Source organism: Clarias gariepinus, chromosome 14 (assembly GCF_024256425.1).
Source record: "Clarias gariepinus isolate MV-2021 ecotype Netherlands chromosome 14, CGAR_prim_01v2, whole genome shotgun sequence".
Taxonomy (NCBI): Eukaryota; Metazoa; Chordata; class Actinopteri; order Siluriformes; family Clariidae; genus Clarias; species Clarias gariepinus.
Window position 1 is genome coordinate 15053574 of NC_071113.1, and position 11850 is coordinate 15065423.

The following is an 11850-nucleotide window of genomic DNA, read 5'->3' on the forward strand; positions in this document are numbered from 1 at the left end:
TATGTTGTTGTTGTTGCTGCTGTTACTACTAACATTGAAAACAAATTTTTTGTGTATAAAAGATATTATTATTATGGCATCTATCCAGCTAGCAACCTCTGTAGTCCAACTAGGGCCCATGGAGGTCAATGGTGACCATTGCAGTTATTTTCCTTTTTTTACAACACTCACACACAACAAGTAACTTGCGAATGCCACTTAGCCTAATCTTTAGATTGTGGGTTGAAACTGGAGTAGCTGATGGAGACCCTGTGGGGGGTGTTGGGGTGAGGGGGCGGGGCCCTTGCAAACTCAACACACAGAGACCCGAGGTGAGAATTGAACCCAAACCCTGCAGGTGCCATCATGTCCCACTACTATTATTATAATATAATTATAAAACAATTATTATATTATAAAACTATTATTTTAAAATAGCACAATAATTTAAAATAGTAAAATAGTAATATACTGATTTATCGACTTATATACCGATTTCAACCATTCGTTGTTGTTATTTTAGTAATAAACGATGATTAAAGATCAACAGTGAAGTGAGAGCTTTTCTGCCATCTAGTGGTGGCTGTGTTTAACCAAACCTTTAGCCCTAGCATTTTTGTAAGGAAATAATCACAGAGAAAAGCTACACCGTAACACTGTTTACTAAAACTACAAACACAATTTGATAAAAAAAATTGTTTTTTTTTTAATTAGGAAATGTAAGTGCAAATACTTAATTTACATAAAGTAGTTGTTTCATCCTGAGGAAAAATGAAAACGATTGTCATGATATCACTGATTAAAGATAATAATAATAATAATTATTATTATTAGTAGTAGTAGTAGTAGTAGTATGAAAAGGGCATGTAAATCTAAATGACTTGATGTATTAAATAATTTGTTAAGAACAATAAGAACTTAAGAAAAGTACTGTATATTATTGTCGTGTCATTTATCCACTTAACTGCACTCAATGAAGTTAGCAGAGTAGCATGTAGGACGTGTAAAAATAAACATAGACCCAGTCAAATAACATGAAGGAAACACGTTTTAAGAGACTTATAATTTAACTGATATACAGTACGTATTAATGTTTGGTCAGATATAACGAAACATTTTCTCAGAATTTCCTTGGTTCCTTTCGGATGAGAAAACCAAAGGCACTTTTAAATCGTGACTTAAACTGTGGCAGAGTCACCAATAGATGGGCTTATTAAATATTATAGAAATATTTTAGAAACTAATGATGTCCTGGGATTTTCACACACAACATGCTCTAGCGTTTCCAGTTAAAACCTTCAGCCTGAAAACGCGCATTTATGTGTGTAAATGTGTCCCAGTTCTGACCACGTGGTGGCATCCGTTACCACTAAAGAGTCTGATACTAAAGTCAAAGAATTTCCGAGAAATTCTTAATGACCAAGACTTTGGTCATATTTAAACCGAATGTAAAATGGACGAATTACTACCTGTGACATTACACATGCTGTATACACTCACTATTCACTATTCGAGATTTTTCATTTAACTTTAGTAAGTAGATCTCAGGCTATTAGAAATCCCTGTTGGTCAAGCTCAAGCACTTTTTTTTTTTTTATAAATACAAATCACAAAATATGTCCATCCTGTCATCCTGAAAAATTCAAAGTAAAGTACATACATTGTCTCCATAGTAACGTATTAGAAGGACACTGTTTATTGTCCCCTCCTCAACAATATATTTTATTTAATGGGAAAAGCTGTTGATAAAATCAAATTAACCCAAAATGTGGCAAAGCATAAGTGCACATGTCCACCCTCTGGAATAATCAGAAGAATCCATGACAGGGTGAACATTTTTGTTAAAGTTTACATTCAATGAATACATGGTGGAGTTTCAGTAGAACAGTGATTCACTGTTAAGGTTGACTGTGTACTGTTCATCACATATATTTTGCATTTCTGAAAAGTTTTATATGTATTAGCTTGACAACATCAAACTACATCTAGTGGAGGCTGCGTTTAACCAAACCTTTAGCCCTAGCATTTTTGCAAGGAAATAATCACCGAGAAAAGCTACACTGTAACACTGTCTACTAAAACTACAAACACAATATGGTAAAAAGTTAGGAAATGTAAGTGCAAGTACTTATTTTACATAAAGCAGATGTTTCATCTTGAGGAAAGATGAAAATGATTATCATGATATCACTGATTACATCGGCTAGTTTCCCAAAGAGGTAGTTACCTAAAAATGACAGGGTGGATATTAATTTTAGGGACGCATACATAATTTGTTGGGAACAATAAGAACTTATGAAACGTGTATTAATTTCGTGTCATTTAGCCACTTAACTGCTAATGAACAAATTATCTCCTGGGATTTTTACATCATGCTCTAGCATTTGCATGTAAAACATATACAGTTATTGATAAAATGATCGTTATGTGTGTAAAAAAGTTAATTAAGTTAATAGATGAGGTGTAAGGATAATATCTAAAGTGTTTCGAGGTGCCAAGAAGGATGCGTTTTTTTTTTTACTGCCTCAAAAAACTCGTTGACTGACACCTGTAACTCACATGAGTACTCTTTGATAGCTCATGGTAGATGCCTGTATATAACTTTGTGTTTGTGACCTGATGGCACTATCTGATGATACTAAAAAGGTTAGTGCTGACATTCCCCACTGCATGGACATATTGTGCTTATAGGTAATTAGAGATCTTCTCACCTCATAGATTGCCCAGAGCTGAATGAGATGCGATGGGTTGGGGTAAAGCTGATACACTCCACTATTCTGATCAAAGGTCACAGGATACGCTGACTGAGATTCACCTTGGCACTACGTCCTGGAGTATGATACTGCAAAACAGGAGCTACCTGATACCCAGGGCTTTATGTGGAGCGAATGCAATTCACTTGAGCTGTACCATGTTTCAACACATGATCTAGTCAGTTGTTAAACGTCTGACCAGTTCGGTACATACCATCTTTTATAGCAAGGTAACCCTAATAACAGATAGTGTCTAAATTCCCTCTCAATAATAATTTATTTATATGTCATTACCTTTAAAATGCAGAGCTAATTAAAGTGCTTTACAGGGTGAAGCTGGAAAAAGGTAATCAAAAATAAAATAGGCAAATAGATAAAGTGATAAAATGAAATGAAAAATAATGAAATAAATAATATGTAAGGTGCAAAGAACAAAAATTCTAACAATGTAAATTATAACAAATAAAAACAAAGAACAACTACAAAATCAGAATTTTCTAATTAAGGTAGAGGTATGAAGTATATAAATACAACAAATAATGTATTGAGTAACAAGACAAAGGTAGTTAAAAGTTCTTGTTTTTTCTTCTTTTTTTGTTTGTTTTAACCGGTGATAGATATGGCCTGATGGTGTATAAAGGTGGTATATAATTTAAAATAATGAAAATCAGCAATAACACTTTATTCTGAGTACAATTCTAAGTAAACAGGAAGCTAGTGGAGCCACCTGAAAACTGGTTTCATGTGATTTTTTTAAAAGCTTGTGTTAATATGTTTGCTGTTGCATTTCTCATGTTGTAACTTGTTTCTGGAAGCTGTTAAAATTTTCTTTAAGCAATGCATTATAATGCTCAAGGTAATGTAACTGGATCTCATGGGGAAGTAATATGTTCAGGTTAAACTGCTCTTTTAAACAACACATCTCAAACTTTTCTTTAATACCTACATAATTAAGAATAGCATAAACAAGGCATTGTATGAAACCAAGAATCCCTATTGCAGATAATAGAAACAAAGAAAGCTAGATATTACTCAGACGGATTAAAGCAGATGAAAATAACAGGTGTCATCTCTCTATGACTGATGTGATATGGCTAAAAGTGGAAAACTATATAATAAATGCCATAATTCAAACTCATCAGCACTGTAGAAAGATCAAAGTGGTATGACACATGCTATGATTCTTCATTTCTCCAAGAATGAATATACACCCAGTCTACAGAGCCACATGTGCATGATTGATAAAAGTTGTTCAGTTTTTTTAAGGACTTTTTAAAAAAAAAACCTTTAGTGCATATACGAGTGATTTAGTCTCATTTCTTTTATTTGGTACAAACCTAGTATCTGGGTCACTGCAGCTGACTAATATATTATTCCATTCTGAGGTCCCCTTAAACGAATTGCACTATATCAGTTGTGCTCTTATAATGGTTTTCGATAGAGTGATTGGCAAGGTTATTTTTTCAAGAAATTAGCCTGTGAGCATCTGAGAAATAATCTGAGAAACAGAGAGACGCCACAACATGTGAGTGAGAGAGAAAAAGATAGAGAGAGAGTTGCATTTCCACACACCTGCTTGCTTTTTTTGCCTCTGTTGATCTCAATTAGGACAAAGAGGAAGGGAGGGATCCATTGCTCTAATGTAACGAGATTCCCAGCTAATCAGTGACTTTCCTGCGTTATCTCAGCCATCAGGACACTGGGGAGGATGTGTAACTGAGACAAAGGCTGATGTCATGTTGTGATAGATAAACTAGGGGCAGAGCAGAAAGAAATGTTGATCAGGTTCTTGTTATTATATGATTCCTCATAATATGTTCCCACCACAATATCACTTCATAATGAAAGGAGCTTATATTAGACTGAAGATATAAAAGGAAAAAGTTGCACATTTTGTTATATGTATATACAATGATATGCCACATGTGTGTGTGAGCGTGTGTGTGTGTGTGTGTGTGTGTGTGTGTGTGTGTGTGTTAGGGGGGCAGGGTGATAAGCTTTAGCACGAGGGTGACAAAACATGATAGAGCGTGCTCATCTAAGTTGAACCTGATGAGTCTCCGTTACTTACTTTGAGCTGAAGGTGTCCCTTACACTAGTCCTGTGTGCAGGGGGAATGGAAAAATGATCTCATGCTACTGACTTCATCCAGTGACATTGGGCAGAAGTCTGACATCAGAGTGTACCTGCATTCAGTCCTGTGATGGAAGGCTATGTTTCTTTTAAATAATTTGTAATGGCACGAAAAGTTGAATGGAAAATGAGCATATTGCAATTAAAAGAAAACATTCAAAGTATTTATTATTATAAAACACATTTTATTGGTAAATGTAGCCTCAGTTTATGTATGGAAGATATATTGGCAAATACAATTTTCAAACGAGCCTAATAAATAAAGCCCTGTAGGAGACACACAGTTGTACTTCTGTTTGCAAGACTAGTAACTATTACTCTCCTGCTTGTGGATGTTTTACACTAAATAATTATACTGTATTTAGTTTGGAAGATTTCCTGGGGTCAGGACAAGCAGAGGGACGAGGAGGGTTTAATAATTTACTGGTATGCAAAATAAATCTGTCTAAAATATATAATTTGTATCAAGGGGTTCCGGTTATTTATATTCATGGTAATTTGACATGTTAAAAAGATTTCACACAAGTTAAGCACAACACAGTAAAAAAAAAAAAAAAAAACCCCGGCCGCCTCAATATAAAAAGGTTTGGTAACAAGTTGAACAGCTTTTTTAAGTTGGCCCCACAATACTCCAACAATTAAAACAACAAAAAATTACTTCAAAAACTTTATTCTTTCAAAACTAATTAAAGTTAAAACAATGACCTGCATAAAACAGGAGAATACATGTTCTATTTTACTTAAAGGTCAGTAAAATACATCGGATGCATATCACTCTCTCAGTGATTTTTTTATATTACAATATCATAACCATTTTTCAAGCCTAGCAAAGATTTGATTTTTTCCCAGTGTGTCAGACACACAAAAAAGAGTCTCTATGGCAACAGTTTGTTTCCCAACATGTGAATCTGAGGGGAGCGTGTCTCTCCAAGTCCAATAGAAATGGTTTGGATGGCGAACGTGCAGTCCTTTTGGAGAGCACAGACCTGGCAAAACATCACCTAAAGCTGCTGCATAGTCAGTCACCCAGGCCCTCAAGGACCTACTCCAACTTTAACACCATGATCGTGCTCCTCCAGTAGATCCAAAAGCCCAGCCGTCACCCCTCTGACCCAATCCTCCACATCGGAGCTCTGTTTAAAGAGAACAAGAGAATTCGGTTTTCATTCAGATAAGTTAACCGATATCTGATAACACTTATAGATGAGCATGAACGACTCGGAAGCCAAACTAACACGGGCATTTTTATATCCCTTAACTTAACGAGTACTGAAGCACCACCATGTGTCTGTCCGGCACGGGGGAATGGGGGGAGGGGGTTGTCTTATAAAATCACATGGTTGCATCTCAGGGAAGGTATTCAGTCTGTATTTCAAAGTTTTCAGGAACCTGTTGTCGTAACAAATATGTCTTAACAAATACTGTAAAAAGTTAAAGCAACAATACAATATTAATTAATTCAACATTTATCGAGTCGGATTACAGTATTATCGAGTGTTACAGCTGTCTACTCAAACATTGCATGTGTGTGTTCTCTTGGGGACCCTTTGTAAATTTCACACCAGGACTGTTTGGTCATGTAATATGGCGGCTACAAAATCATAATGGTAAATTAATGGTTAAGAAATAGTTATTTTAGGAGTTCATACAGAAATATTTTAGAAACACTAAAAATGTTTTTTCTGCTAGTCAAATAATCAACCACTGATTTCTCATTACGCCTAGAGATTTTTTCCCCTTATTCGGGGGGGCATGCACTATTAATGGACTAATTTCATCAATTAGAATGGCTTCAGCATAAAAGTATACTAAGATGTGTAAGCATGTTTAGCACGTTTGATAATCTGAGCACTTACAGAGCACAGGTTCCACATGCCTCTCTGATCACAAAGATTACATTCCAGCTGCCTCTCATCTCCGCCATCAGCTTTTTACAGGCTGGTGTGTAACATGATGAGCGATTCACACCACTGTTCACACGTTCCCTGTGCTGTGATTTACAGGGTTCAGTGAAAGTTAAAGTCTATTCTTTACAAGCTACTGCATGAACAAGAACAAACCATCAAAAACAATGCAACTGAGAAATTTACAAGCATACATAGTTAAAAGGGTCTCTATTAAGAACTCAATAACAAGTGGAAAACATGGTAAATATGGATAAAAAAAATTATGCACCATTAGTTACACCATATACTGTACATCTGCATTTATTATACAGGGTTTGAACATCTGTGCTCAAGCTGAAGCTTATCAGGTAACACATAACTGAATAAATCCAAGCTAAACATGGAGGCTGATTTGTTTGGTCTCTCAAACGCCCCCATACTGCTTTAGAGGGAAATCTCTGCTTTGTTTATATAGCTAGGCTTATAGGGCTGCAGACTAATTACAACTTGCAGTTGGACTGATTGAGCAGTAATCCACTCGGAAAACATAAAAAATCAAGAAAGGAAAAGAAATCATTGTATTTGATTACAGTAAAGAGTCTAATATAATATTTAGAATTAAATAAAACATTTTGCACACAAAGTGTTATAAAAGCACAAACATACATATGGAATAACAATAGTCTCTTATGTTCTTATTATCAACTAAATTCTTATATAATTCTATATTCCTATTCTTATAAATGATCATAAACAATATTCTCTCAAATATAAATATGATATGTGTATATTCCTATCAGAAGGTCCTAATTAGGAATCTAAGTGCCTTTACTTACCTAAAGCAGCCTTTATTTTTAATAATTTAAGCATCTATTTCTGTTTATAGTGAATACAGTCTCCATTGTAAATATGCTCTATGTGTGTAATGTGAAAAAATGCATACTCCTAAAGATCTGTGAATGTTTGTGTTTTAACGTTAAATCTGAAGTGCAAGTAGCCTAAACCAGAGATTAGGATTTAAACCTCTGTAACACTCTGCAGTGACCCTGGCAGTTATGACAAATGAAGGAATAATTGCTGAAAATTTAGTATGTTCATTCGACAAGGTCTTTGCCCCTTGATTTTTATCTTTAGCTGCTATCTGGTGCCCACATGACAGTAGTAAGTTCCTAATATTTTTCTCTTTTTTCTAATAATTTGCTGCTTCTGGGCAGAAGTTTGTGTTAACTACATAGTGAAACTTTCTATTTAATTTCTTAGGTTAAGTATTTTTAATAAATGCATTGCTATGGCTGGATTGGTTTAGTCAATAGATTTTCTTTTTCACTTTTTAACAATGACTAAGAGCTTAAATTTAAAACATATCCTCTGCCAAATGACATTTTTTCCCTCGGAAGGTTGATACAAGGAAATCACTATATTTAACATACATGTGAACTTACTTTGTCCTTAGATTGACTTAGGAATAAACGGGAAAACAGGATGTGCCAAAGTGTAAGTGTCAGCACTTTGGCAGAGCCAACAATTGAGTTTTAAACAAAACGAGCAGTGTTAGTGACTCTAACAACACATTACTGTGTGCCCCCAGCACTGTAATATTTCTTGATTTAAACTATTTTTTTAAAGTTTATTTTTATGATCTGTTGTTGTTTGGCAGGTGGCCAGAGATACATGGTAATAGTGAATTAAAAGTAGGGACATTGTCCTGATATATAGGCTCAGCTGGGCTGGTGCAGCTGTGTGGGCATGAGAAAGCCTTTGCTGAAGGGTGGGCATGTTAAGCAGGACTCCATTGTTCAGGTCTAACTGATCTCCCATACCGCAGTGCTTACGGAGAGACCCTGACTTTAACAGGGAAAAGGCCTGTTGACAAACAAGCCTCTGTGTGGAGCAGGATGCTGGGCTGCAGGTGCTCATGCCACGCTTGGACTGATTCATGTAGTGTTTCTCAAATGCCAGCAGAGACATTTCCTGCCCAGACCTACACACACACAGGCATCCAGGCAACAACCAAACACACAGCAGGAATGACTAACAGGCAGGCTGCAATATCAAAGCACACAAACACCCGTCAGCACAACAAATACCTACATATGCACTAGCACGTTTAAGCAGGCTTTCTAAACACACAGGGGGAACATAAGGTCTGGAAATAGAGTACTTGGCCAAAGTCTTGCACACCCAAGTTATCTTTACTACAGATTTTGCTATAGATGTTTATCATGTCTGCATTACTAAGCACAAAACCATTCAATATTTCCAAACATAATTTAAAAAACTTAAATAACAACATTACAGGAAAAACGAATGTAGACTTTCACATGAAATTAGATGCAAGTGTTTACACACCAACTATTCATTGTGTGTATTTTATTATTTTTAGTGCTAATTATGCATGTTTCTTTTATGTAAAAACACTACATTTTATTATTAAGCAATCTTTGCTTATAGCTTTTATTTTTTGCATGCGCTCAGGACTTTTGCGCACAGCTGTACTTATACAATGGACAAAATATACACACGGAGACAGACACATTCACACACGAACAGGCACAGGCAAACACATACAGTGGCAGCTGATATAAAAAGGCCTCATATTCATCTGGTTATGTGTGACACGGTGCCAGGCATTCCATGGGGCCTGGTGAGAAATCATTTAATGTGGGTGGGTATAGGCAAACACAAAGTGACACACAGGCTCAGTTCCAAGGGGTATAAATCTGACAGCATTTGACAATGACTTACAACCAGCCACAGACAACCACAGCTACACTCTACACAAACCATGCACTTGACTGTGGTCACTATTTATGGCTGCTATTTTCTTAGTAAGCTGCTGGCTTGTAAAACAGATGAAAGGAATAGTTGTAATAAAATGATTTGCTATCCATTTACGGAGATACACATTAAATATTTGGAATTGCCAGCATAAACAATATATTGTAAAGTGCTGTCATTATAAAATCTATGCTCATTAATAATCAAAATGATGTGCAAAGCTGTATACATGATTTCTAGAGCATGTTTAACACCAGGTTATTTAATTATTATTATTATTATTTTTTTTTTTACATTTTTAAAAATGTTTGTCCTGAACTTTTACTTTAAAAAAAAGTCTAAACAAAAAACTATGGTGATGATATTATGTTTGAAGTGAAAATTTCTTGACTGTGACAACTGAAGGAACCTAGAGTTAACATTGGCATGCATCTGGACAAGCACAGTGCAGGATACAAGACCTAATTTGGCAACCTGGCAGAAAAAGCATGTCAGATAAGTCTGCAGTCAAACGTTTTCAGAGAATATTTTTAGTCATTGCATGTGTCTGAAGTTTGAAGGAAAAATTCTTTCCCCACCAGTGTGTACAATGTCTCTCCCCAGTCTTGCACAAGGTCATTTTGAAGTGGGGCGTTCTTATTTCTTATTTCTCTGAAATTATCCTCATATAAAATAAATATTAAAATATTATATTAATTATCAAGATATTTTGCACAATATAATGTTAATTATATCTTGAAATAAAGAAGAAAGAAACCAGGCACATACTAATCATGCAATCACACTGTTGCCTGCAATCAATCTATCATCATTTTATTCCCAAAAAAGATTTAGTTAGATGAATATCTTGCAAGCTATCCTTTAAGCACACATTTATGTTAAATGATAATAATGTTGTGTAAAAAGTACACAAAAAGTTCTCTTAACTATATAATGCACATTGATTTTGAATATATTTTTTGCGCTAGGAAATGATCACATATGTTTCCATATTGTGCTGGCCAGTACTGACACAATAGAATAGAATAGAATAGAATAGAATAGAATAGAATAAACACTTGAAGTGATTTCCACAGAAAGCATTATGGTAAAATGGATTTGCAGACTTAACCCCCAGTAAGTCAATAAAAGATCTAATGGATGATTAAAGGAGGAGTCTGCAACAAAGAAGATGACACTGTATTAAACATGTAAAGGATGTAGGTTAGTTGGGTATAGTAAGATGAAACCTTTATACGGTGTCTGTATACATTTGGTTATTGTCTGTGTACACAGTTATTTGGCAGGATAGAAAGTGAACATTTGCTTCATGCCTCACACAAATGGCTCAGCTCTGGAAGATAATGGGAATCTCCTTGGGAGGTCAAAGTGCAGAATGCTAACCCAGTGCCCTCCTCTGCTTTAATGCTTTAACCATTAAATCATAAAAAATAGCATGGGTTTCAACAACCCCAAGTTTGTCAGCAGGTTTTAGGTGAAATTAGCAAAGCTGAAAAGATTTTTATTTGAGACATACACTATGGAGTTACGTCAGTGTTTTCCCCAAATAAAGCTAATACACAATGGTTCTTTCATGTGATTTTGTCACCCTTTTGAAAACAAGTAAAATTACCATTTGTGTTAAAATACAGTGCTTGTTGGGTGGGTTGTATATGCATGAGTCTTGTCTGAGTTTAATGGAAAATCATTGTACAATATCATAACCTATCACTTAAATGCTATGATAAAATCATTTTCATAGTTAAATAAAAATGTTAGGATATTGGAACCTTCACAAATCTGAAGGAAGCATGTCAAAACCATACTGTACTTCTGTACTAAATAAGTCCAAGCTTATATACTGTATGGATAACAAAATACTGACAAGAAAAACTTTTACATTTTAACCTTTTCCTCTGATCTTTTAACAGTTTGAAACAATTAAAAACTTTTTTAAATTTTTAAAAAAGTTTTTTAATCCTACAAAAACACAAAGACATTCAATAGTTGTTTATAAGAAACACTCCTTCTTGCTAACCCCTCTTTTGAGGCAGCTCGTGATGAAAAACAGGGCTAAATGCCATTTGAATACACTGTGACGCTAAGCCATTGTCAGTAAAGCAAGGGCATTCAGATGAGTTACTGCAGTACAGGTTTGCTAAGGACGGACTTCGTGCTGTTTTTTCCCAACCGTGTCTGTTGTTGATAGAGCGAAAACAACTCAGTACATTCATGCCAGGGCAAGTTTTTATGAATGGGTTTTTTTCCCCTCCCTCCACTTTCTCCTTCCTTTTTGTGAATGAAAAACAACTGCAAAGTCTAGAAGGAAAACTCTTGGCTTC